Raw genomic sequence first — 25,272 nt, forward strand, 5'->3', positions numbered from 1 at the left:
TTCACTAAGACAACATAACATGGTGGTCTCAAAAGGTTTCAAAAACTTGAAATCTTAGAGTATATTTTCCAACCACCACAGAATTAAATTAGAAATAAGTGGTAATAAAATATACAGAAAGGCCCTAAATATTTGGAAACTATCGCATTTCTGAATAACCCGTGGGGCAAGGAAGAAATCACAGGGAAATTAAAATGTTTTCAACTAAATAGAAACCATATCAAATTAAAAAAAATTTTTTTCAATGTTTGAGAGACAGACAGAGTGCGAGTGGGGGAGGGTCAGAGAGAGAGGGAGACACAGAATTGGAAGCAGGCTCCAGGCTCTGAGCTGTCAGTACAGAGCTCGACGCGGGGCTTGAACCCACAAACCATGAGGTCATGACCTGAGCCAAAGTTGGACGCTCAACCGACTGAGCCACCCAGGCACCCCCAATTTTTTTAAATGTATCACTAGTGCTTAGAGGGAAAGAGATGGATTTAAATGCTTCTAATCAAAATGAAGGTTTAGTTTAAATCAGTGATCTAAACTAGGACCATAAGAAACTAGAAAAAGAAAAGTAAACCAAAAATAAGTAGAAGGAAGGAAATAATATGGATAAGAGCAAAAATCAATGAAGCAAAAAGGGCAAACAATAGAGAAAAATCAGTGGAACCAATGCTGGTTTTTAAGGAAGATTTAATAAAATAGAGAAGTCTCTACTCTGATCAAGAAAAGTGACAGGACACATTACCAAGATGTGAGAAAAACAGTAGTACAGATGCTATATGTGTTAAACAAACCAACCAGAGAATATTGTGTACAACTTTACAACAATACCAAATTACCAAAACCAACACAAGAGAAAATAGAAAGGTTGATAGCTCTTTATCAATTAAAGAAATTAGATCTATAACTTAAATATTTCCAAAAAGAAACCCCCAGGCTTAAAAGACTAGCTAGTGCTCTAAATTCTTTCAGACACTCCAGGAAGAAATAATACCAATCCAACTTAAACTCTTCAGAAAACAGAGAAGGAGGAAACACTTCTAAATTTATTCTACATCAGGTCAGGATTACACTGTTACCAGAAGTAAAGAGATTTGAAGAAAACTCTACAAGTCAATATCCCTCATGAACACAGACACAGATCACATTTTTTTTTAAATGGCAAATTCAATTCATATAATACATCATGACCAAGTGGGATTTATACCAGGAATGCAAGAAATGCAACAGAACATTCAAAAGTCAAGAAATATAATTCACATATTTTTTAATTTTTAGCTTATTTATTTTTTGAGAAGGAAATCCCAAGCAAGTTCCACACTGTCAGTGCAGAGCCCAGTGCGGCACTTGAACTCGTGAACTGTGAGACCATGCCCTGAGCTGAAATCAACAGTTGGACGCTTAACTGACTGAGCCACCCAGGTGGTCCTATAATTCATCATTAACATAAAGATTACTGGGGCACTTGGGTGGCTCAGTCAGTTAAGCATCTGATTCTTGATTTCTGCTCAGGTCATGATCCCAGGGTTGTGGGATCAAGCCCTGCATCAGACTCCGTGCTGAGCATGGAGCCTGTTTAGGATTCTCTTTCTCCCTTTGCTCCTCTCCCTAGCTCATGTACTTACTCTCTCAAAAACAAACAAAACATAAGGATTACCATAACTGGATAATCCTCTCAATAAATGTAGAAAAAGCATTTGATAAAACCACCATTCATGATAAAAATTCTCAGCAAACTAGCAATAGGAATTTCCTTAAAACTAATGTTAATGGTGAAAGTGAATACTTTTGCCATGATAGGAACAAGTCAACAATGTTCATTCTCATGATTGCTATTAATATTGTACTGGGGGAGGGGACAAATACAAAGACTGTCCGAAAGGAAAAGGAAATTGCTTTTATTTGCAGATGATATGATTGTATATGTAGAAAATCTTTAAGATTATACAAAAAACTAGAATTTTAGCAAGGTCTCAAGATCTAAAATTGCTACACAAATATCAATTACTTTATGATTAGACAGTGAAGAACTGGAAGATGAAATTAATGCCACTTGGAATAGGGTGGAAAGTATGAACCCTTAGGGATAAATATAACAAAACATTAAAGAACTACACTGCATAATATTGTGTATTTGTATGAATAATACAAACTGTTACTGAGAAAACTGAAATAAAGTGTTATGATCTCAAAGACAATATTAAGGTGTCACTACTTCCCAAATTGATGTATATATATATTTCTAGGCATTCATCTAAGACAAATGGAAACATGTCTGCCAAAAAACTTGTATGCTAATGTCCATAGAAGCTTTATTCACAGCAAAGCTGGAAACAACCTAAATGTCCATTAGTAGGCTTATTGGAGAAGCAAATTGGGGATCTCCATGAAATGGAATACTAGTTGACAATAAAAAAGAATGAACTGTAGATAAATGCAACAACATGGGTGAATCTCAGAAATGTGTCAAGCCAGATACAAAAGGCTGATCGTATTTCTATGAATTTTAAGAATGGACAATATTAATCCCATAAATGGAAATCATACATGGTTCTCTTTGAGTAAGGGCTGTGTGGAAGGGGTCGTGAAAGAATGTTCTAAGTGATATAAATGTATATCTTGATTAGAGTGTTGATTACATGAGTATATACATTTGTCAAAACTTTTCAAATTATATCCTTAATATCCATGTAATTTCACTGTAATTTTTACTTCAATAAAATGTATGTAACAGTTTTGAGAACATTCTGGGACATACAAGTCCAGGGAATTGATATATTTATACCTGAAAAAGGCTGCCTGCTTGAATCAGTCACACCAAGTTTTAAAATCAGTCTAAAATTCTAACTCTTAAAGTGATGAGGCAGCATCCAGTGCACAAACCAGCTCACAGTGCTGTGTGCCTCCTGTGATAGGCATGTGATTTCCATTGTTCTCACACTGGCCTAAATCAGCCCAAACTCAGTGGTCATATTCTTCGGCACCTACAGAAAAGCAAGAACCCTCCATCTACCCACTGCTACCAGTTCAAGGGCTTTCTCACTTCCTTTAGGAACTTGGAGAGATCCCCATGGCCCTGGGATCATGACCTGAGCCAAAATCAAGAGTTGGACGCTCAACTGATTGAGCCACCCAGGCGCCCTCAATAGTGTTAGTTATTAATGCAAGTCAATAATTTAGCAGATTGTACAATTAACCTTCTTAGGACAACATGTGGGATCAGCTGTCCTAAGTTAATTTTCAGCCTACATTATTCATCTGTCTGGCTGGGAAGTTACTATGGCTATCAGCTGAAGGCATAATGCAATAAATGCTGAATATTAACCAGGAAAAGTATTTTAGCTCTGTCATTTTAAATGGCTGATTAAAGAAATCAATTTTCAAAAGTGAGCCCAGAAATAAACCCGTACTGTATGGCCAGTTAGTCTATGACAAAGGAGGCAAGAATAGACAATAGGGAAAAGACAGTCTCTTCAATAAATGGTGCTGGGCAAAGGACAGCCAAAAGAATAAAAATGGACCACTTTCTCACACCAGAAATAAACTCAAAATAGATTAAAGACCTAACTGTGAGACCTGAAAAAAAATAAAATTCCTAGATGAAAACACAGGCGGTAATCTCTTTGACACCGTCCTTAGCGATATTTTTCTAACTATGTCTTTTAAGGCAAGGGAAACAAAGGCAAACCATTGGGACTACATCAAAATAAAAACCTTTTGCACAGCAAAGGAAACAACAAAATGAAAAGGCAACCTACTGAATGGGAGAAGATATTTGAGAATGATATATCTAATAAGAGATTAACATCCAAAATATATGAAGAACTTATACAGCCCAACACAAAAGAAACTCTGATTTTAAAATGTGCAGAGGACCTGAATAGACATTTTTCCAGAGAAGACATACACATGGTCAACAGACACAAGAAAAGATGCTCAACATCACTAATCATCAGGAAAATGCAAAGCAAAACCACAATGAAATATCACCATACACCTGTCAGAATGGCTAGAATCAAAAAGAAAAACAGGTGTTGGTGAGGATGTGGAGAAAAAGAAAACCCCTGTGCACTGTTGGTGGGAATGCAAACTGGTGCAGCCACTGTGGAAAATAACACAGCAGTTCCTAAAAAAATTAAAAATAGAATTACCATATAATCCAGTAATTTCACTACTGGGTATTTACCCAAAGAAAGTGAAAACACTAATTCAAAGAGATATATGCACCCCTATGTTATTGCAGCATTATTTTACAATAGCCAAGATATGGAAGTGACCCAAGTGTCCATATAGATGAATGGATAAAGAAGATACGATTTATGTGTACACACATGCATGCACGCACACAATGGAATATTATTCAGCCATAAAGAAAAGAAAAATGAGATCTTGCCACTTGCAACAACATAGATGGACCTAGAGGGTATAATGTTAAATGAAATAAGTCAGAGAAGGACAAGTACCATGTGATGTCACTTAAATGTGAAACCTAAAGACAAATGAACAAAGAAATAAACAAAAAAACCCAGACTCTTAAATACAGAGCACAAATTGGTAGTTGCCACAGGAGAAGTGAGTGGGAGGATGGGTGAAATGATAAAGGGGATTAAAAGGTATAGACTTCCAGTGATAAAAAAAGTCACAGAGATGAAAAGTACAGTCTATAAAATATAAAAGTACAGGGAACACAGTCATAATATAATAACCTTGTGACAGTGACTACACTTATCATGGTGAGCACTGAGTAATGTATAGAACTGTTGAATGAATATGTTGTATACCTGAAACTAACATAACATTGTATACTAATTATACTTCAATAAAAATACTGAAAATCCATTTCGTTTATACTTTAGTTTATAATCTTAAGATACATAAAGAGCTGTGAGAACATTCCTTAACCATCTAGCCAGTCTTTAATTAGTCTCTATTATGTGTTCAGGACCAATGTCTTTAAGTGCTTTCAAACTTATTGAACAAATAAAGTTAAAGAGAGGCAGAGTGAGACAAGATGACAGCTTATTCAGGCAATAAATAGTGTAGATGCCCAGAGAAAGTCCTTAATTTGTTTTATCTTTGCCTTAATAGGAGAAGTGGCCATTTTTTGTTTATGCCACTGGCAGCTAAATACAATATAAGGATGCCTTTCCTCCCACCACACCTTCTCCCTCACCACCCCCCCATCCCAACACACACACACGTGCACACACACACACACACACACACACAGCACAGGCATGCATAAAAGAAAGGTCCTGAGGAGCCTCAAAGCGCTAAGTATGTGGAGTGTGTCAGGCCACAGCCCTGGCACTTCCCTTGGGAACAGGTCTAGCACCTACTGGGTCTTCTATTGGATCCTTCAAACAGAAGATTTAAATTACTGCAGCCCATTCATTCCGTGTAGTTCATTTCAGAGCTGTGATGCTCCATCCTGGATGCAGTGTCATCAAACTAAGCCTCATGAGTAAGCTCCTTTGGAATATACCAGGGAAGGTGTCAAGCCGTAACTTGAGTATGAGGCCCAAACACAAAGCACTAGCCAAAAAAAAGCAGCTTCTAAATATCTTTCTGGAAATGAACAGACCTCTAAATCCCTGAAAGTCCACCTTAAATACTAGATTAACAGAAATGGTTATTACTGCTGTCCTACTTTATATCATATGCTAAGCCTCTGAACAGGTTTCCAAGATGTTTTTATCTCAAGCTATGGCTTAAAATGGGCCCTAGCCCTGAATTAATGAGAATCTTTATATAATTTAAAAAATGCTATAGTCTTTAAAAGAAGTCTTATGCATATAGGGGTGCCTGGGTGGCTCATTCAGTTAAATGTCCTACTCTTGATTTCAGCTCAGGTCATGATCTCATGATTGAAACCCTGCATTGGGCTGCACGCTGACAGTGAGGAACCTGCTTGGGATTCTCTCCATCTCCCTCTGCTCCTCCCATGTGTGCTCTCTCTTGCTCTCAAAATAATCTTAAAAAAAAGTCTTATGCATATATATTTTTCAAATTTCAATGTAGATGCAATTAATAAATGCTAATTCATTAAAAAATATGAGTTCATTAAAAAAATACCTGAGTTCCTAATAGGATGTTTGTCATTATTCATTCTCTAATAATGGGCACCAAGAGTATATTTTCTTTCTTGTTGGGGGGGTGTCCATAAAATTGGACTTTAAACAGAAGTCTTTGTCCTGATAATATTGAGAATCACTTAGACTTTAAATTCATAACAGGGTCAAATGATGCCAGTTAAACTGGCAAACAAATGAACTCAGATTTAATACTCTCACCAAAAAGTAAAAGCTGGAAAATATGGCAAATACTTTGGCCAGTTTGAAGGTTGCCTAAAGAGCACTACTTTGGAAACCGAACAGTTGGATTGGTCCTTAGGCACACAGAACGTATGCAGCGTGCATCTGCTCACCTGCAGGGTGGTCTCAGGATGACTCTTCGTGAGGTCACATTTGGGGTTCAATTTTCTCAATGGAGGGGCATGGGAAATAACACTGTTAATTGAGAGGCTAATGTATGAGATTCTAATAAACCTGAGTAGAGCTATGTGGTAGGACTTCATCTGTAAACTGAGATCCACCTCAGACATTCATCATAAAATTTAAGTGAGCGTCCATATATAAAACATCTAGAATTGTTTTGGAACAAGCAAGGTGTTCAGTAAGTGTCATTTCCTTTCCTTCTTTCTCTTAGATTGTCCCCTAAAACTACTATTACCAAATTATTTTAAGCGCTTTGCTGTACTTTAAGATAATTAAAGAAAGAGAAGAATATAAGAATGCTGACAGTGATTTTGAATCATTACGATCAGGTAATAGATCTAAAACAGGTGTCAATGTTTCACCCATTTTACCAAGTCCTCCAGGTGGAGAAGAGAAACAGGCATTTCTCCTGGCCCTCTGAGCTTTACTCTGGGTACGTGTCTGGTTTCACCTGACCAATCCTATTTATGACTAGGAATATTGAGTCTTAGTCTGCAGTAATTCTTCCAGTACTATCCATATAAATCCCTGCAGGAAAATGGAGAGTAGCTACTGATCAATTAGTTGGAAAAAAAAAAAAAAAAACAAAACTAGCTGAAGAAAAAAATTTGATCTAGATCCCACTAAGAATATAAAACATTTAACATATACTGTTTTTTTTTTTTTTTAGAGAAAAGGGATGTGCATAAGCTGGGGAGAGGGACAGAGGGAGAGAGAAGCTTGAGCAGGCTCCACGCTCCACCCCCTGACCAGGGACTCAGTTCCATGACCCTGGGATCCTGACCTGAGCCAAATCAAGAGTCACATGTTCAACTGAATGAGCCACCCAGGCACCCCAAGAATTTAAAACATTTAAACTTTATATTCTATATTCATTTCTTAGTCATGTCAGGCCACAGCTAAATGACACAGCTGTACTTGTGATGCATGAATTAAGCTCCATAAAATTCTGAAGCCAGTTCCTTAACTGTTGTGAAATGGAGGTGGTATGAAAAACTGGTAACAACGTCAGAATATTGTCTTTAGTTTGTTACACCTGGACTGCTCTTTAGACCCTGTACCTGAAACTAGGAATTGGAACTAGAATCAGAACATGAAACCAAAACTAATGCAAAAATGAATGTTCAGTCTTAAAACTCACTGCAAGCTGAAAATCATGATCCAATCATCCTTATATGCTAAGCCAATTATTCCATAGATTCCTTCTTCACATTTGTAAAATGCTTTGTCTCTTAAAAAGGGCTTTCTTATCATTTCTCCTTCTCTCTAGTATTACTACACAAAAATTTCTTCTTTCTAAAAATTTACCTATTCTGAAGTGTGCATCTCAAGTCCACTTCCTGTATAAAGGCCATCTCGCTACCTAATATCACTCTATCATGCTCTTGGGTTTCTGCGCCATATTTATCTTCATCACTGTATTTTCCATTCTGCCTTGTTTACAAGTCTGTACCCATACCAGATGGACTCGTAAAGGCTTGAACATGGTCACAGCACTTAAATGCTTTCTGAAAGAAGACTGATAATAAGTCATTGTTATTCATCCTTGCATCTCACTTCTATACGCATGCATAATGAAGGGCTTCAGTAAATGTTAATTGATTTAAATAATTTAACTCTAGATGTTGGAAAGAAATTCCTATACAGGCATACCTCAAAAAAACTGTGGGTTCAGTTCCAGACCACTGGCTGTTAAAGCAAATATCACAATAAAGCAAGTGAAAAGAATGTCTTGGTTTCCCAATAAAAATAGTTATGTTTACAGTATTCTGTAGTCTCCTAAGTGTGCCACAGCATTATGTCTAAAAATGCAAATGTACATAAATAAAAATGCTTTACTGCTAAAAACTGCTAACGATCATCTGAGCTTTCAGTGAGTTGTAATCACTCATCACAGATAACCATAACAAATAATAAAAGTTTGAAATATTGTGAGAATTACCAAAACGTGACAGAGAGATGAAGTGAGCAAATGCTGTTGGAAAAACGGTGCAGACAGACTCGCTCAACACAGGGTTGCCACAAATCTTTGATTTGTAAAAAAGGCAGTATCTACAAAGTGCAATAAAACAAGGTATTCCTACAAAGAGAGCAGCAGAGTATATATAACCATACATTACAAATGATAACCAAGTGTCTGGAGCTTTTCAGAGTAAATTATCCATCTATCTCTGTTTCTATTGAGCATATCTCATTTCCATTTTTCCCTTTACTCTTTCCCTGGTGTCTTATCGATCTTTTATGCAACAGAAAGGAATTATTTTTCCATATTTTACAAAGTACATTGATGTAGCCTGTGTACATAAGCAAGTTAAATATCCTGCCTGAGGAAGCACATAGTCTGGATGACAACGCACAAGAGACCAGTTGCACTGCCTGTTCTGGTACTCAGATCTTTTGAATATGGCTTCAGGGATCTCGCTGCCATATCACAGTGCCTCCCTTTCAGATTTCATGATATGCACTAAATCAGATAAACAGTGTATTTATGGAACAATTTATTTTACAAGCCCATTCTTTAAAAGAATGGTCTTGGGGTGCCTGGCTGGCTCAGTCGGTTAAGCATCTGACTTCGGCTCAGGTCATGATCTCACAGTTTGTGAGTTTGAGCCCAGTGTTGGGCTCTGTGCTGACAGCTCAGAGCATAGACCCTTCTTCGGATTCTGTGTCCCCCTCTCTCTCTGCCCCTCCCCACTCACACTGTGTCTCTGTCTCAAAAATGAATAAACATTTAAAAATTAAAAAAAAAAAGAATGGTCTTAAAGGCGATAGGGTACAATGAACATTCTCAAACACAGGTAGTAGTTTCAACTGCTTCAATTGTAGCATAACAACTCACGTTAGAAGCTTTAAACCAAATATCCCACCTCAGAAATCTATCTTAAAGAAATGATCAGAGTTGCCAACAAAAATTTATATATAAACTTTTTCATGGTAGTCTTTTTATAATTAGAAGAATTGAAAATAAGCTACATGTGCAATGACATGTGATTTATCATAGGCTTATATCCTGAATATTATGTAACTGTTAAATAACTGTAGTAGATAGCCTCTACAATGGCCCCCAAGTAATCTCTGCCTCCAGAAATTCCCATCCCTTGCTTAATTCCCTCTTCTTGTAGGACCAATGATTTACTTCTAACAATAGAGTATAGCAAAAGTGATGGGATGTCATTTCCAAGATTAAATTTTAAAGAGACCATGGCTTCTGTCTTGCACTCTTACTCTGATGGAAGCCAACTTCTGTGTTATGAGAAGCCTTATGGAGAGGCCCATGAGGCAAGGAACTGAGGAAAATCTCTATACAGCAGGGTGCATAGAACTGGTTTGTTCCCCACTTAAGCCTTCAGATGAGATCACAGCCCCAACAGGCAACTGTGAAAGGCTTTGACAGGCAGGCACTCATCTAAGCTGCACCCAGATTCCTGATTCACAGGGACTGCAAAATTAATGTATGTTATTTTAAGCCACCTACTTTTAGGGTAGTTCATGGTAAACAGATGATAACTTTTTAAAAGAATACTTAGTAGCATGAGGCAATACTCATATGTTAAGTTTTTAAATAACTAGTCAAGAGGTTTATTTATCCATGACAAAACAAACGAAAGTATTGTTTTAAAACATGTATTGTGTACTCACATATTTGTTATTTGAACTAGTAATTTCCTACATTTCCATTCACTGAAAATATTTTCAAGACTGTTATAAAGCCTATCTTGTAATATCATATAATTTTAAGTATAATTATTATTAGCTAAAAAAAGACACCAAACATTGAAAATATTACAACCTGCCTCCTAAAACATGGTAGAAAAGTTTACAAAGATTAGATTTATCTGAGTCTTAAGAACTGATAATTTTTAAAAGCAGAAAAATATATATGTATTATTCTGGTTTTTAAAATAGAGTTAAATACAAGAAAACATGAACAGAGTTGCTCTTTGGATGGTGGGATCATAGGTAACTTAAATTTCCTCTTTATGCTTTTCTCTGTTTCCCAAAATTCTTTCAAATATATGTGTGTGTATATATATACATATATATATTACATATATAATTATATATATATACATATACATATATATGTATATATACATATATACATATATATATATACACATATGTATACATATATACATAATTACATATATATATGTGTGTATATATATATGTGTATATATTTATGTAATTTGTATCGGAAATGTCTTTTTAAAAAAGCCAACCTGATAATGTAATGTAACACATTTTAGTTCCTTCAAACCCAGATTTAATGCTAATATGAGACTCACCATTTTGTGAAGAAAGAGAACAGCACTGGATCCACTGATCCAAGTGGTAATACTTAATTAGCAAGTAAAAATAGTCAATAGGACTATAATACATCTAAATTAAAAAAAAAAAGCCATCAAGCTGAGTCAAATGAGAGGGCTAAACTAATGCAAAATTGGTTAGAACCAAGCACAAGTTTGTGAGGAGAAATTGTAGATGCCTTCCATGGCACTGGTTCTAAAAGATTAAGATTTATAATCAGAATAGTAAAAAGTTGAGCAACTCCTATATCTCCCATAAATTCAGTATTTATCATCTGTGATTTACCTAAATATTCCTGAATCTTACATTCTACCCTACTTATATGAACTTTGGGGGCAGTGCTGTTCTATGTATACTGTAAAATATGTCTTTTATTAATTCTAACACTATATGTACAGGAGGAAGGGAAAAGTTGTTTGAGATTTTAGGGTTTGGTGAAATTATTGTGAAGCCAGTTCTCATTTCTTTGAGTGTAGACTGGTAGTTCATCTAAGATCCTGACCAAGATTCTTTTTTAAAAAAAATGACACCTTGAGGCTTCCAGAGAAGATGACAGTGTAGGAGGATCCTAAGCTTATCTCATCCCATGGACACACCTAGCTAACACCCACATCAGTAAAAGTAACCTAGAAAATAACCTGAAGACTGGCAGAACAGATTCTCCATAGCTAAACGCAGAGAAGAGGCCACATCAAAAATGGTTGAAAGGATGGAGATGTGGCCAGGAACCAAACTGACCCATGAGATTGTCCACAGGAGGGAAGAACACTACAGGCATGGAGAGGGAAGAGAAGACCCCACTCCAGGTACCTGCGGCATGGAGAACCCACACTGGGAAGATGGATCCCCACAACATTTGGCTTTGAAAAACCAGTGGGGCTTAACTTGGCAAGTTCTTAGAATCAGTGGGGCTTAACACCAGGAACTTTAAAACTCAGCTGGCAACGTGGATGGAACTGGAGAGTGTGATGCTAAGTGAAATAAGCCATACAGAGAAAGACAGATACCATATGGTTTCACTCTTATGGGATGAGCACTGGGTGTTGTATGGAAACCAATTTGACAGTAAATTTCATATATTAAAAAAAAAACAAAAAAAAAAAACAAAAAAAAAAAAAACTCACCTGGCTTGGCTCTGGGGAACCCAGAGGGCTATAGGAAATGGAGATAGCAAAACAAACAGCCCTGACATACAGTACAGAAGAAGCAGTTTGAAAAAGCCTGGGGTACACAGGAAGGAGATTTATTTACTAATCTGTGCTGAAGGGGCAGGGATCTTTGGGAGACTTCTCTAGGAACAAAAGAGGTGGTTGGCACCATTTTCCTCCTCTGCTCCCCAGATACACAGACACTTGTAGGAACCAGCGGGAACATGATCTCTACCTAGCTTGCTAATAGCATACTCCAGTCCTGCATTCTTCTGCAGTCTGATCCCCTCCAACCAGTCCTCCACAGGACTTCTGCAAAGGTCTCCTGCTACAGCAGACAAGTGCAAACCTTGCTAACATGACCCACCCCACCCCTGCATAACCTGTGGATCTGCCCCACCCAAACTGCACTGGGCAGGAGTCCATCCAATGCAGAGCACTAAGCATGGCATTGTGCAAGAGCCCCAACAGCCCCAAAGTGACTTCTTCCTTGGGAAGAGAAAAAGATAACCACACACACCAGTTCAACCAGGGCACTAGCAGTGGCCTGGGGGCAGACACCTGGCCTGACTGCAGGCCCCACCTACCAACAAAAGCCCTGTAATTCAGTGCTACTGCAGCCCTGGCAGATGCCTGATCTGACCCAAATCAAGCCCAAGGTGGCCCCAGATTGGCTCACTAACAACAGAGGGACCAAACCCTGCCCACAACAGGCAGACAGCCATTGCAGATGACTGGACTGAAGGCAAATGTGGCTCAGCCACAACAGTAGGGTACATGCAACACACATAGGAGATACCCCTGAAGCGCCAGAGTCTGGTGAACAGGGGACACTGTTGCAGGGCACTACAGGACCTCTTCTTCATAAGGCCACTACTTTCAAGAGCAAGGGACATAGCTGACTTTCCTAACACAGAGAAACACAGAGAGTTAGAAAAAATATAAGATCAAGGAATATGTCCCAAATGAAAGAACAAGATGAAATCACATCAAGACAGCTAAATGAAACAAAAATAAGTAATATGTCTGATAGAGAATTTAAAGTAATGGTCATAAAGATACTGTACTTGAGAAAAGAGAGGAGGGTTTCAGTGAGATCTTCAAAATAGAAAGAAAGCATACAAAAGAATAAATCAGAAATGAACTCATTAACTGAAGTTAAAAGTACACAGGCAGGAATAAATAGTAGTAGAGAAAGCAGAAGAATGGAACAGCAACCTGGAGGACAGAGTAATGGAATGCAATCAAGCTGAACAGGACAGAGAAAGCAGAAGAAAGGTAAGAATAGATTAAGGGAATTTAGTGACATCATCACATGTAACAACATTTTATTCTGAAGGGATTCTGAAGGAGAAGAGAGAGAAAAGGGGACAGAAAATTTGAAGAAATAATAGCTGAAAGCTTCCTGAGTATGGGGAAGGAGACAGAAATCCACATCCAGGAGGCACAGAGACAGCCCCCAACAAAATCAACTTAAGGAGGTCCACACCAAGACAAATGGTAATTAAAAGAGGCTTCCAGACAAACAAAAGCTAAAGGAATTCATGACCATTAAACCAGCCCTACAAGAAATGCTAATGGGGACTCTGAGTGGAAAGGAAAGACCATAAGTAGGAGTAAGAAAAGTAGGAAGCACTAAAGTAGGAAGCAATAAAATTAATTATATCTATAAAAATCAGTCAATAGTCTCACAAAATGAAAGTCTGTAAATTATGACAACATATACCTAAAACGTGGTGGGAGGGGGAAAGGATTAAAGAATGTTTTCAAACTTAAGCAACCATCAACTTAGTATAGGCTGTTATGAGCATAAGATGTTATATATAAACCACATGTTAACCGCAAATCAAAAACCAGTCGTAAGTATGCAAAAAAATAAAGAGAAAGGAATCTAAGTATATCATTAAAGAAAGGCAACTAATCATGACAGAAGAGAGCAAGGGAAGAAAGGAACAGAGAACTACATACACAACCATAAAACAAGTAACAAAAGAGCAATAAGTACATACCTATCAATAATTACTTTGAATGTAAACAGACTAAATATTCCAGTCAAAAGACATAGGGTGATGGAGTGGATAACAAACCAAGACCCATTCATACACTGTCTACAAAAAACTCATTTCAGACCTAAAGATACATGCAGATTGAAAGTGAAGGGATAGAGGGGAACTGGGGTGGCTCAGTTGGTTAAGCATCTGACTTCAGCTTAGGTCATGATCTCATGGTTCATGAGTCTGAGCCCCGTATCAGGCTCTGCTCTGACAGTGTGGAGCCTTTCTGGGATTTTCTCTCTCTCCCTCTCTCTCTGTCCCTCCTGTGCTCATGCTCATGCTCACGCTTTCTCTCTCTCAAAATAAATAAACTTAAAAAAAAAGAAAAAGAAAGAAAGTGAAAGGACAGAAAAGCATTTATCATGTAAATGGATGTGAAAAGAAAGCTGGGGTAGCAATACTTATATAGGTCAAAACAGACTTTAAAGACTGTAACGAGACTAAGAAGGATACTGTATATTCATAAAGGGAACAGTCAAACATGAAGATATAACAATTGTAAATATTTATGCACCCAACAGGAAAGCACCCAGATACATAAAACAGCTATTATGAAACATAAAGGAAGTAACCAATAGTAACAAGATACAAGTATGCAACTTTAACACCCCACTTACATCAATGGATAGATCATCCAAACAAAATCAACAAGGAACCAGTGGCTTTGAATGACACATTGGACCAGATGGATCTGACAAATATATTCAGAATGTTCCATTCTAAAACAGAATCTACATTCTTTTCAAGTGCACATGGAACATTCTTCACAATAAGTGATATATTAGGTCATAAAATAAGTCTCAACAAATTCAAAAAGATCAGTCATACCATGCATCTTTTCTGACCACAATGATACGAAACTAGAAATCAACCACAAGAAGAAATCTGGAAAGAGCACAAATATATGGAGGTTAAAAAACATGCTACTAAACAATGAATAGGATGACCAAGAAATGAAAGAGGAAATAAAAAAAATACATGGAGACAAATGAGAATGAAAACACAACAGTCCAAAATCCTTGAGATACAGCAAAAACTATTCTAAGAGGTAAGTTTATAGCAATACAGGCCTATCTCAAGGAGCAAGAAAAATCTCAAATGAACAACCTAACTTTACACCTAAAGGACCTAGGGAAAGAAGAACAAACAAACCTCAAACCAGTAGAAGGAGGGAAATCATAAAGATTAGAGGAAAAATAAACAGAAACTTAAAAAAAAAGCCCCAATAGAAAAGATCAATGAAACCAGGAGCTATTTCTTTGAAAAGATCAACAGAATTGATAGACCTTTAGCCAAACTCAGGAGAGAGAGAGAAAGAGACAGAGAGAGAGAGAGAGAGAGAGAACAGGATGGAGGAGAAAGAGTGAGGGGAGACAGATCCAAGAATTTCTTATACTTACAAAAATGGGTTAGAAAAAAGTTTGGGGCAGAAAGCTGCCGCCACAGGGCAAAAGCGTCCAAGGTTAGTTAGCGAGATATTATAATGGGATCACGAGTAACTTGTTATATCACCTGAAGGAAATTACTTTTCATCTGGCACCAATATACTATTGTGCTTTGATCACAAACTCCACTTGCTGCCCAGACCCTTTGCTTCTTACACACACCAGTTAATGATTACTGTCTAATTGTTTTCTTCAAATTCATCATGTATGTAAGATCTTAGGAGCTCAACAAATAGAGACGAAACCCCTGTTCAGGGCTCTTGTCTCCTCCCAGACATTAGCCTCTCTCATATTCAATTCTGAGTCTGTTCTCTTGGTGGACAAGAGAGAACTCCAGGCTCAGAGTCTGTGACAAGAGAGTAGAGTGACAATGAGACACAACTCAAACAAAATCAGAAATGAAAGAGGAGTTTCAAGAGTGGTTCAGTATTCACAAATCAATCAACATGATACATCACATCAGTAAAAGGATAAAAACCATATAATTATTTCAATAGACGTAGAAAAAGCAGCTGACAAAAGATATCATTCATGATAAAAACTCTCAACAAAATAGTTTTACAGAGAATATACCTCAACATGATAAAGAATTTATATGAAAAATCCACAGCTAATATTATACTTACTTGTGAAAAGCAGAACTTTTCCCCTAAAGTTAGGAACAAGATAAGAATGTCCACTGTCACTACTTTTATTCAATATAGTACCGGAAGTCCTAGCCCCAGCAATCAGAGAAGAGAAAGGAATAAAAGGCATCTAAATTGGCAAAAAAGAAGTAAAATTTTCATTATTTGCAGATGACATGATGGTATATACAGAAAACCTAAAGACTCCACTGAAAAACTACTAGAACTGATGAATAAATTCAGTAAGTTGCAGGACAGAAAATCAACATACAGAAATCCACTGCATTTCTATACACTAATAAGGAAGCAGCAGAAAGAGAAATTAAGAAAACAATCCCATTTACAATTGCACCAAAAACAATAAAGTACCTATGGATAAACTTAACCAAAGAAGTGAAAGACCTGTATTCTGAAAACTATAAAACACTGATGAAAGAAACTGAAGATGCTACAAACAAATGGAAAGATATTCCATGGTTATGGATTTGAAGAACAAATATTGTTAAAATGTCTATTCTACCCAAAGAAATCTACAGATTTAATGTAATCCCTATCAAAATACCACAGCATTTTTCACAGATCTAGAACAAACAATTCTAAAATTTGTATGGAACCACAAAAGACTCTGAATAGCCACAGAAATATTGACAATGAAAAGCAAAACTGTAGGTATCACAATCCCAGATTTCAAGTTATACCAAAAAGTTCTAGGAATCAATTAGTATGGTACTGGCACAAAAATAGACATAAAGATCAATAGACTAGAATAGAAAACCCAGGAATAAACCTTTGATTATATTGTCAATTAATCTTTGACATAGGAGGCAAGAATTTCCTATGGGAAAAAGACAGTCTCTTCAACGAATGGTACTGGGAAAACTGAAGAGCTACATGCAAAAGAATGAAACTGGACCACTCTTACACCACATACACACAAAAATTCAAAATGGATTGAGGACCTAAATGTGAGACCTGAAACCATAAAAATCCTAGAAAAGAGCACAGGCCGTAATTTGTCTGACACTGTCCATAACAACATCTTTCTAGATATGTCTCCTGGAGCGAGGGAAACAAAAACAAAAATAAACTATTGGGACTATACCAAAATAAAAAGCTTCTTTACAGAAAAGGAAGCAATCAAAAAAACTCAAAGAGAACCTACTGAATGGGAAAAGATATTTGCAAATGATACATCTGATAAGGGGTTAGTATCCAAAATATATAAAGTACTTACACAATCCAACACCAAAACAAAAACAAACCAAAAATGTAAAAAATGGGCAGAAGACATGAACAGACATTTCTCCTAAGAAAACATACAGATGGCCAACAGATACATGAAAAGATGCTCAACATCAGAGAAATACAAATTAAAACCACAATGAAATATCACCTCACACCTCTAGTGTATGAGGCTACACACACACACACACACACACACACACACACACACACACGAAACAACAAGCGCTGTGAGGATGTGAAGTAAAAGGAACCCTCATGCACTCTTGGTTGGAATGCAAACTAGTGCAGCCGCTGTGGAAAACAGAATGGAGGTTCCTCAAAAAATAAAAAATAGAACTATCATATGATCCAGTAACTCCACTACTGGCTATTTACCCAAAGAATATGAAAACACTAATTTGTAAAGATATATGCATTCCTATGTTTATTAGAGCATTATTTATAATAGCCAAATAATGGAAGCAGCCCAAGGGTCCATTAGTAGGTGAAGGGATAAAAGAGATGTGGTGTTGTTGGGATGAGCACTGGGTATTGTATGGAAACCAATTTGACAATAAACTTCATATAAAAAAAAAAGAGATGTGGTGTGTATGTATATGTGTATACACACACACACACTATCTATCTATCTATCTATCTATCTATATATATATATACATACATACATACACACACACAATGGAGTATTACTCAACCATAAAAAGGACTGAAATCTTGCCATTTGCAACAAAATAGATAGATGTAGAGGGTATAATACTGAGATAAAACAGAAAGAAAAGTACAGTATGAGGAATTTAAGAAACAAAACAAAGAAATTTTTAAAAAGGCAAAAAACAAGACTCTTAATTATAGAGAATTAATAGCTATCAGAGGTGAGTTGGGGGGGTGGGTGAAATAGGTAAGGGTATGAGGAGTACTTGTATCACAATGATCACTGAGTAATTTCTAAAATCATTGAATCACTATATTGGACACCAGAAACTACTATAACATGGTACATTAATTATAATAGAATTTTAAAAGTAAATTAAAAAAATGACTCTGCGATACCATAAAAATACCAAAACTTAAAAGACTTAAAAGGTCTCCACTGAACAAAACTACTTTATACTCAAAATCAGTGTGTTGAGTCTAGTTTTCTTTCAACTTCACTGGGTGTATGGAGAGAAATACACATACAACAAATGTGTATATTTAGAGCTCAAAAAAGGGAAAAAAATCAATAAATTTTTCATAACAACGTCTTCAAATGGATTTTAACTGGATAGGGGTAGAGGAATTTAATTAGCAATGTGATTACAGGGACTTTCCTTTGCTTCTCTGTATCCTCATTTCTAAACTTAGGTTAATAATTCCTGCCTCAAATTCCTCCTTGAATTGCAGTAAGGAAAACCAGTGCTATAAAAATGTAGCTGCTATTCTGCTACTCTTAAGAGAAGCTGGCATTTGAACAGATTATTTTGGATAACTCACACTCCCTTGTTCTGAACAGTTGTCCCAATCCTGTTCACAAAAGTCCAATCCGCAAGAAACACACAAGATTCCCCAATCTCAAAATCTTCTTCAAAGGTGGAAGCCATACACTCCAAAAACAATCCTAAAAATGTCAATTCTTGTGAAATTCTATTACAACGTGAATGCATCTCATTCCACGGGATGGATGGTATATTTCTCTCTCTCACACATCTATGAATTCATGGAGGGTAGAGACTTTGCCTTACTCAAGCATGAACTTTAATAAGTAGTTTCTAATCAAAGTTCATCCAAAATATCTAAATCTTAGTCATTTTAATAGATCAAATTATCTTAACTGACATTTTTCTGGATCATTAAATTTTCTTTACCTCAAATGCCATTAATGAATTTGAAGGAGATCAGAGTTTGCCATCCCAACACATGCCACAATGGTATAAGGGTTGCTTTGAGCCAAAGGCAATAAGCTCTCTGCACCCCCCTTTTTGTCAAAAAAGCAGGACACAAATTTCCCTTTGTAAAGGTGCCTTCATCTCCTATATGAGAAGGAAAACTACTCCAGAGACAATTTTCATCACCTGAGACAACTCTTATCTGTTTAACAGGCCTTATAAAACAAATCCTGATTTATCATATATTTCCTAGTCACCTTCCCATAACTTACCTCCACCCAGGAGCCCCAAACTCCTTTTCCTTTGTCTACCCTCTTTCACATGATTTTCACCCTTTCTTAGGATGACATATAAGTCTCCAATTCTGTTTCCTTGAAGCACATTCCTTTGTGAACCTCATGTGTACATAGGTAATGTTTTTTCCTCCTGTTAATCTATTATCAGTTTGGTTTGCAGACCCAGCCAATGAACTTAGAAGGGTTGAGAAAGAGTTTTTCTCTTTCCCTAAAAATTCAAGATTAGTCTTTATGTTATTTAGTGAAATCAAATACTTTAGAACAAGTAGGAGGCATAAATAATAAATTAAGTGTATTAAGTACTATGCACTGAATTAAGTTCCAGACAGTAGTGTATGTACTTCTGAATACTTAAAAGAACTATTATTCTTACGTGGAGATATGGGAAAATGGTGTCCAAATCCACTTGGAATCTAGGTCAAAAGATCTAGAATTCAGAAAGTTTTGCTCTTTTAAGTTTGATCATTCTTTCATTATGCATATGCCACATTCCTAAAGAATGTGGTCATTACAGAGTTCCTATTTTTTGTAGCTGACAGTACAGTATTTTAGGATGGAAATGGGATGTTGGGATGAGGTGGGGGCAGAGGTACATCTAATTTAAACATTTTTTAAGCCCTCTTTTTACCTATTAAATTTAACTAATCCAAGGAAGTTTCCTGTCCCGTCAATTATTCCCCTTACCACACACACCCATGCTCATTTTCTCCTTGTAGCTTCCCTTATGTTGAAACACACAACCTCCCCCTTATCTCCACCTAACACTCCTTCCCTCTTCCCTGCTTAAACCAAATCCATACTATCTTCATGGCTAGGGAAGACCCATCTCTTTGTGCAGACTTCCTGGAATTCCTCCAACCCTTATTCAGAATTCTCTTCTTGAACTGATGTCCAGTTGGTCTAATTTCTAAGTGCTGTCTCCCCAAATGAGACTAAATATTCCTCAAAGGCAACAGTCATTTCTCCTTTTGTTATTATGCATAGAGCAGTTCTTACATCCACGAGTTTAATGAATGCTAATTAAAGTTTGGCTATTTACCAAATATCCGTGTACTTCAAAGTCTGTTAGATGTTGACAGTAAAACTGTGAACTATACAGAGTTCTATTTCTTTCATCACACTTAAAAACAAAGGCCACAAACTCATGGTAGTGTTGGGTTGGTGTTTTGTTTGGCCAGTGCAATGTTCAAACTGTTCTGAATTAGAATAATTCTGAGCTGAACATTCACTCCCCAGTTCACAGGGCTCTCTCACTCCCTTGTGTCCAACACCTATCCAGCTTCACTAATTTATGTTACTTCCAGCCTCTTGTACAACATCTGAAAGGGAGATTACATGAATCCAAATTAGGCCACTTTGGCATGTGGATTATTTTGAGCTGAAGGCAATTGAGACCCAGCAAATTCAAGAAAAACTCTGACCTCTCCTTTAACTATTTAAAAGAATTTAGATAGGTCATTCAAGTAAAAGTTATCTCCAGGCTCCCTATCTACATGACAGATCAAACATCTAATTGCCAAATATCTGCTCCTATCATCCTGTGAATTGCCCTTCTTCCCCCTTTAACCCCAGATCCCGTTCCCTAGCTCAGGATGGCATATAAGCCTCAATTGCCCAATTTACTATTGGGTCTCTTATGGGGCTCCTGTATGGATATAGTTAAATTTGTTTTTCCTCCTGTTAATCTATCTTATATCAATTTATCAGCAAAGAACCTAGAAAGTTAGAAGAAAAAATTTCTTCCCCAACACATCCTTGATTTTACAACTTTGAATTTATAAGGAATAAATTAATTCTTAAAGTACGAGCTCTTCCTATATCAGATACTGACTAGAGTTATTTATTACTTCCCAAACTTTCAACATTATAATGTCATGATTGATTATATTTCTCCACCACTGAGTTGCTGCATACTGTTTATAGTACACTCGCTATGGAAGACAGGATCCAGTTAAAAAAAAATTCCCAAACCCAAGAGCAGATGGTATATTAAGTAGAGAAAGAAAACAGAACTGCTCAGCAACTATTTTGCTTTCTCAAAAGCAAATGATTTTTATGCAGGAAAGGACAGAAGAGACCTCATTAAGAGAGAACCTAGGTACAAGCAGAAGAAGTCACAACTTCTGGTGAATTCTATTCCAGGGAAAGCCTGCATATAGAAGCACAGCAATATTACAACCTTTGAAAAAAATTAAGAAAGGGGCACCTGGATGGCTCAGTAGGTTAAACATCTGACTTTGGCTCAGGTCATGATCTTACAGGTTTGTGCGTTCAAGCCCTGCATCGGGCTCTGTGCTGACAGCTCAGAACCTGGAGTCTGCTTCAAATTCTGTGTCTCCCTCTCTCTATGCTCCTTCCCTACTCTCTCTCTCTCTCTCTCAAAAATAAATAAAAAACATTAAAGACAAAAACAAAATGAAAAAACATGGAGGGACATCTCAAGAAGCCAGAGACTCAATCAGTTTCTTTTCTCCCAGTTTATTTCAAACTCTGAAACAAAAGGAAATTTGAATCCCTAGGTATTGCAGACAAGTTAGTTTGACACTAATTGCTGGCAAAATTCAAAATTTAATCAGTAAACTGAATATTCTGAGGGAAAAGATTGGGGATTTCTAGGAACTAGACATTCAAAATTCACTATGAATCAGTCATTTTTAAACTAGTATCATTTACTTTTGTGATAGATTAGGAATACTCAAGATGTTTATTTTTAGCAAAGCATTTGATCAAACTTTTTCTCATGATGTCTTATAATGAAGACTGATCTACAGGCTAGAATAGTTTGATAAATAAGGAGGACAGTGCTAACTGAATTCAGCTGATCATTGATTTGTCTCAGCAATATCTCCCAAGGCTGACTACATTCCCAAGCAGGTCTATATCTGGTACTTTCAGTACATGACTTTTAATTCTAATAAACATCCTGAAAAGTAGATGTTACTAATATGACATTATTGATATGGAAAATAAGTTTCCCAAGGTCACAGAGCTAGTAAGTGTCACCGTCAAGCTCTAAAACCAGCCTCCAAAAGTCCAGGGCCACTTCTACTGTGCCACACAGGCAGAATTCTAGGTGAGCCACCATGGCAAAAGGAATGGTTTCATATATTATTAATGGCTTGGATGTCTGGTGAACAAACTCACCAAATGTGCAGGTGACATAAAACTAGAAGATAGAATTAGCATGATGAATGCCATGATCAAATTTAAAACATACCTAGCAAACTGGAAATTGGAAGCTTAGTGTCACACAAGAGAAAAAAAATTGTTCATGTTCAGGACATTTTTAACTGTATAATTAAAAAATTAATAAAGCCTACTTTGATAGCAATGTGTTGGGGGTAGGGGAGAGGGAGGGAGAGGCTGGTGGTGGTGAGGTTTTCAGTCAACTGTGGTGTATTTATTACAAAAGCCAATTAAGTGTTAGATGATTTTGTTTGAAGATAGGAATTCACTGCATTTTGCACTGTTCAGATTAGATTGAATTATTGAATTCAATTTGGGGCTAAGGATCTTTAGCACAGAGAAAGGTCTTAACTATGGAAGGAAACATAAAAGCAATGACTTTTTCGTGAAGATAACTAACATTTACTGACTTCTAGGTAACTATACAAAGTACTTTATGAACATTATTTCACTTAACCCTTACAATAATTCTATAGGTTAAGAATAATTCTATTCTTAACTATGTACCACTTTAGAGTTTTCATTTCTTTACTATTTTTTGGTCATAGACTCCTTTCAGATGGATGAATTTTAGATCCTCTCTGTTGAAATATTATCTATATAATTTCACAAGTTGGAGGACTACTGACAAAAGTAAGCCTAATGAGAAACAGGTCCAAGGAAGCAGTGGGTCAGTTCAGTGTAAACAGAGCCTTATTAATGGCAACAGAAAGAAGGGATACCTCAAAAGTGGTGAGTTCCCTGTCACTGAAGTGTTCGATGAAAATGTGGCTTGTGTGTCAGAAATGCTACAAAGGAGATACTAACATGGATTATAGGTTGGTCTATGATTTTAAAGTACCCCTTTTACTATATGATTGTGAGCCTAATAGGTAATTTCGGCAATTTTTGTTTGATGGCAAGATAAAAGAGTTAAAAACTGGAAATAATTGTTTTTCCAGATCATTTTGCTGAACATGTCAAATAGAAGACGTAAATAATATTGTTTCCCATCTATATATTGATATTGGCTATATCAAGTACTTGAAAATGACCTCATCCAAAGAAAAAAAAGGTATATTCAACTGTTGATCTTGACGTGATTTATACTTAGTCATAATAAAAGTAGATTCTTTATTCCTCTGAATCCTTAATTACAATTTTGCTTCAGGTAAATACTGCATACACCAGATCCTAAAAAGATCCTAAAAAGATGTAGTCTTTAATGGGAACATTTACTAGTTTATAATTTTATGTTAATTTCCATAAAGGATGGGGAGAGGGCAGACAGGAAACAGAAGATAGACAACTCCTATTGTTCCGCTTTGCTTCTCGGATCCTTTAGCTAATGGCTGAAGGATCTTACAGATCTATTCCGACCCCCCCCCCCCCCCCGCCCCGTTTGCAGTATAATTCGCCCCAAGATACAGCCTCCCACAGCTCTAAAAGAGCACAAGAGCTAGTACTTTGCTCATCACATGTCATTCGGCGCACAAGCCTGACAGTTTGGCATACAAATTAAATGCTCATAGGCAAATCTTTTACCTGAAAATCTTCAGTCACTCTTCAGGTAGGAAGGAGAATGAAACTGCAGCTCAGAAATGCAATACCTCGGACTTGGGGCTCAGAACCAGGTGGAAGGGGTGGGGGCTAACTTCTCAATGAGGAGACGGAGACGTGAGGCTCTATCCGAGGCAGCTGGCCGCGGGAGGTCTGCTTGAATTAAAGTCGCCTGTAACTTCCAGGTTTCTGCCATTGAAAAACCCAAAGGGCAAAGCTGATGAGCCAAGACCGACGGACACACAGCGGTCGCCCACCTCCCAGGTGTTCACTTACACAGCACATCGCCGGGGCGGCTGGTGCCCAACGCCCCTCGGGACGGCCGCGGGGCCGGGGAGGCATCCAGCATTGGCCGGCTGCGTGCGCTGCTCGGTCCCCGAAGCCGCCGCCCGGGGGGCGCTGGTTGGCGTCAGGGCGGCGGGGTGCGGAGCGCAGAGCAGTCCGGCTGCAAGGCCAGCGGCGCCGCCTTCTCGCGCGCCTCACTCAAGTGGCAGCATTTGGAGGACGGGGTGTCCTTTGGCACGGCTCTGGGCTCTGGGCCCCTCCTCCAGCCGCCGTCGTCGCCGCCGCCGCGCCCGCCGCTCGCTCCTCGCGGGTTCGCGCCCCGAACCAGGCCAGCCGGGCCCCGCAGGTGGCAACCCAAGGGTGCTCGGCTCCAGCACGCGCCCTCTGCGGGCCGCACGCAAGTACAAGGCTGCGAGGACCGCCACCGACATGTCGGCTGGCGCCGGGTACAAGGCAGGGGCGGGACACCACCGCCCTCACTCCCACTATTCAGAGTGCTGCCGCTTCCCCAGCAGGAATTAGATCCCCAAATTTCCAACAAAACAGAAGTGAGCAACTCACTTCGCTGCCTGCCCCTCCCGCGCCCCTCATCCGAACCACCTGAGCTGCTAACTGTTCTGGGCTCTGCCCAGGTAAGAGGAGGGAATGGTCTCTGAGACCGCCACACAACGGGCAGAGATTGCCTTGGGGAGAGCAGATGCTCGGCCCGCCACACTAAGCGGGTGAACTCGCAGAAGCCTCACCGCAGGCTTCCCAGCTAAGCGATCTGGAGCTCAGATCCAGGCGT

General features: G+C 37.9%; 1 protein-coding gene and 1 long non-coding RNA gene across 3 annotated transcripts in view; both read right to left on the reverse strand.

Moving 5' to 3' along the window:
• Positions 1 to 24,480, reverse strand: part of C2H2orf88 (chromosome 2 C2orf88 homolog) — a 33,402-nt gene extending 8,922 nt beyond the window's left edge. For both annotated transcript variants that reach the window (XR_009256750.1, XM_058711291.1), the window contains exon 1: positions 24,186 to 24,480. The gene's annotated coding sequence lies outside the window, so the exon portion shown is untranslated. The remainder of the gene's footprint in view (positions 1 to 24,185) is intronic.
• LOC131501330 (uncharacterized) overlaps positions 1 to 24,867 on the reverse strand; it is a 33,976-nt gene extending 9,109 nt beyond the window's left edge. Inside the window, exon 1 of the long non-coding RNA XR_009256752.1 lies at positions 24,477 to 24,867. This is a non-coding gene — a long non-coding RNA (uncharacterized LOC131501330). The remainder of the gene's footprint in view (positions 1 to 24,476) is intronic.
• Positions 24,868 to 25,272: the final 405 nt, after the last annotated feature.

The sequence above is a fragment of the Neofelis nebulosa genome, chromosome 2, assembly GCF_028018385.1.
Source record: "Neofelis nebulosa isolate mNeoNeb1 chromosome 2, mNeoNeb1.pri, whole genome shotgun sequence".
Classification (NCBI taxonomy): Eukaryota; Metazoa; Chordata; class Mammalia; order Carnivora; family Felidae; genus Neofelis; species Neofelis nebulosa.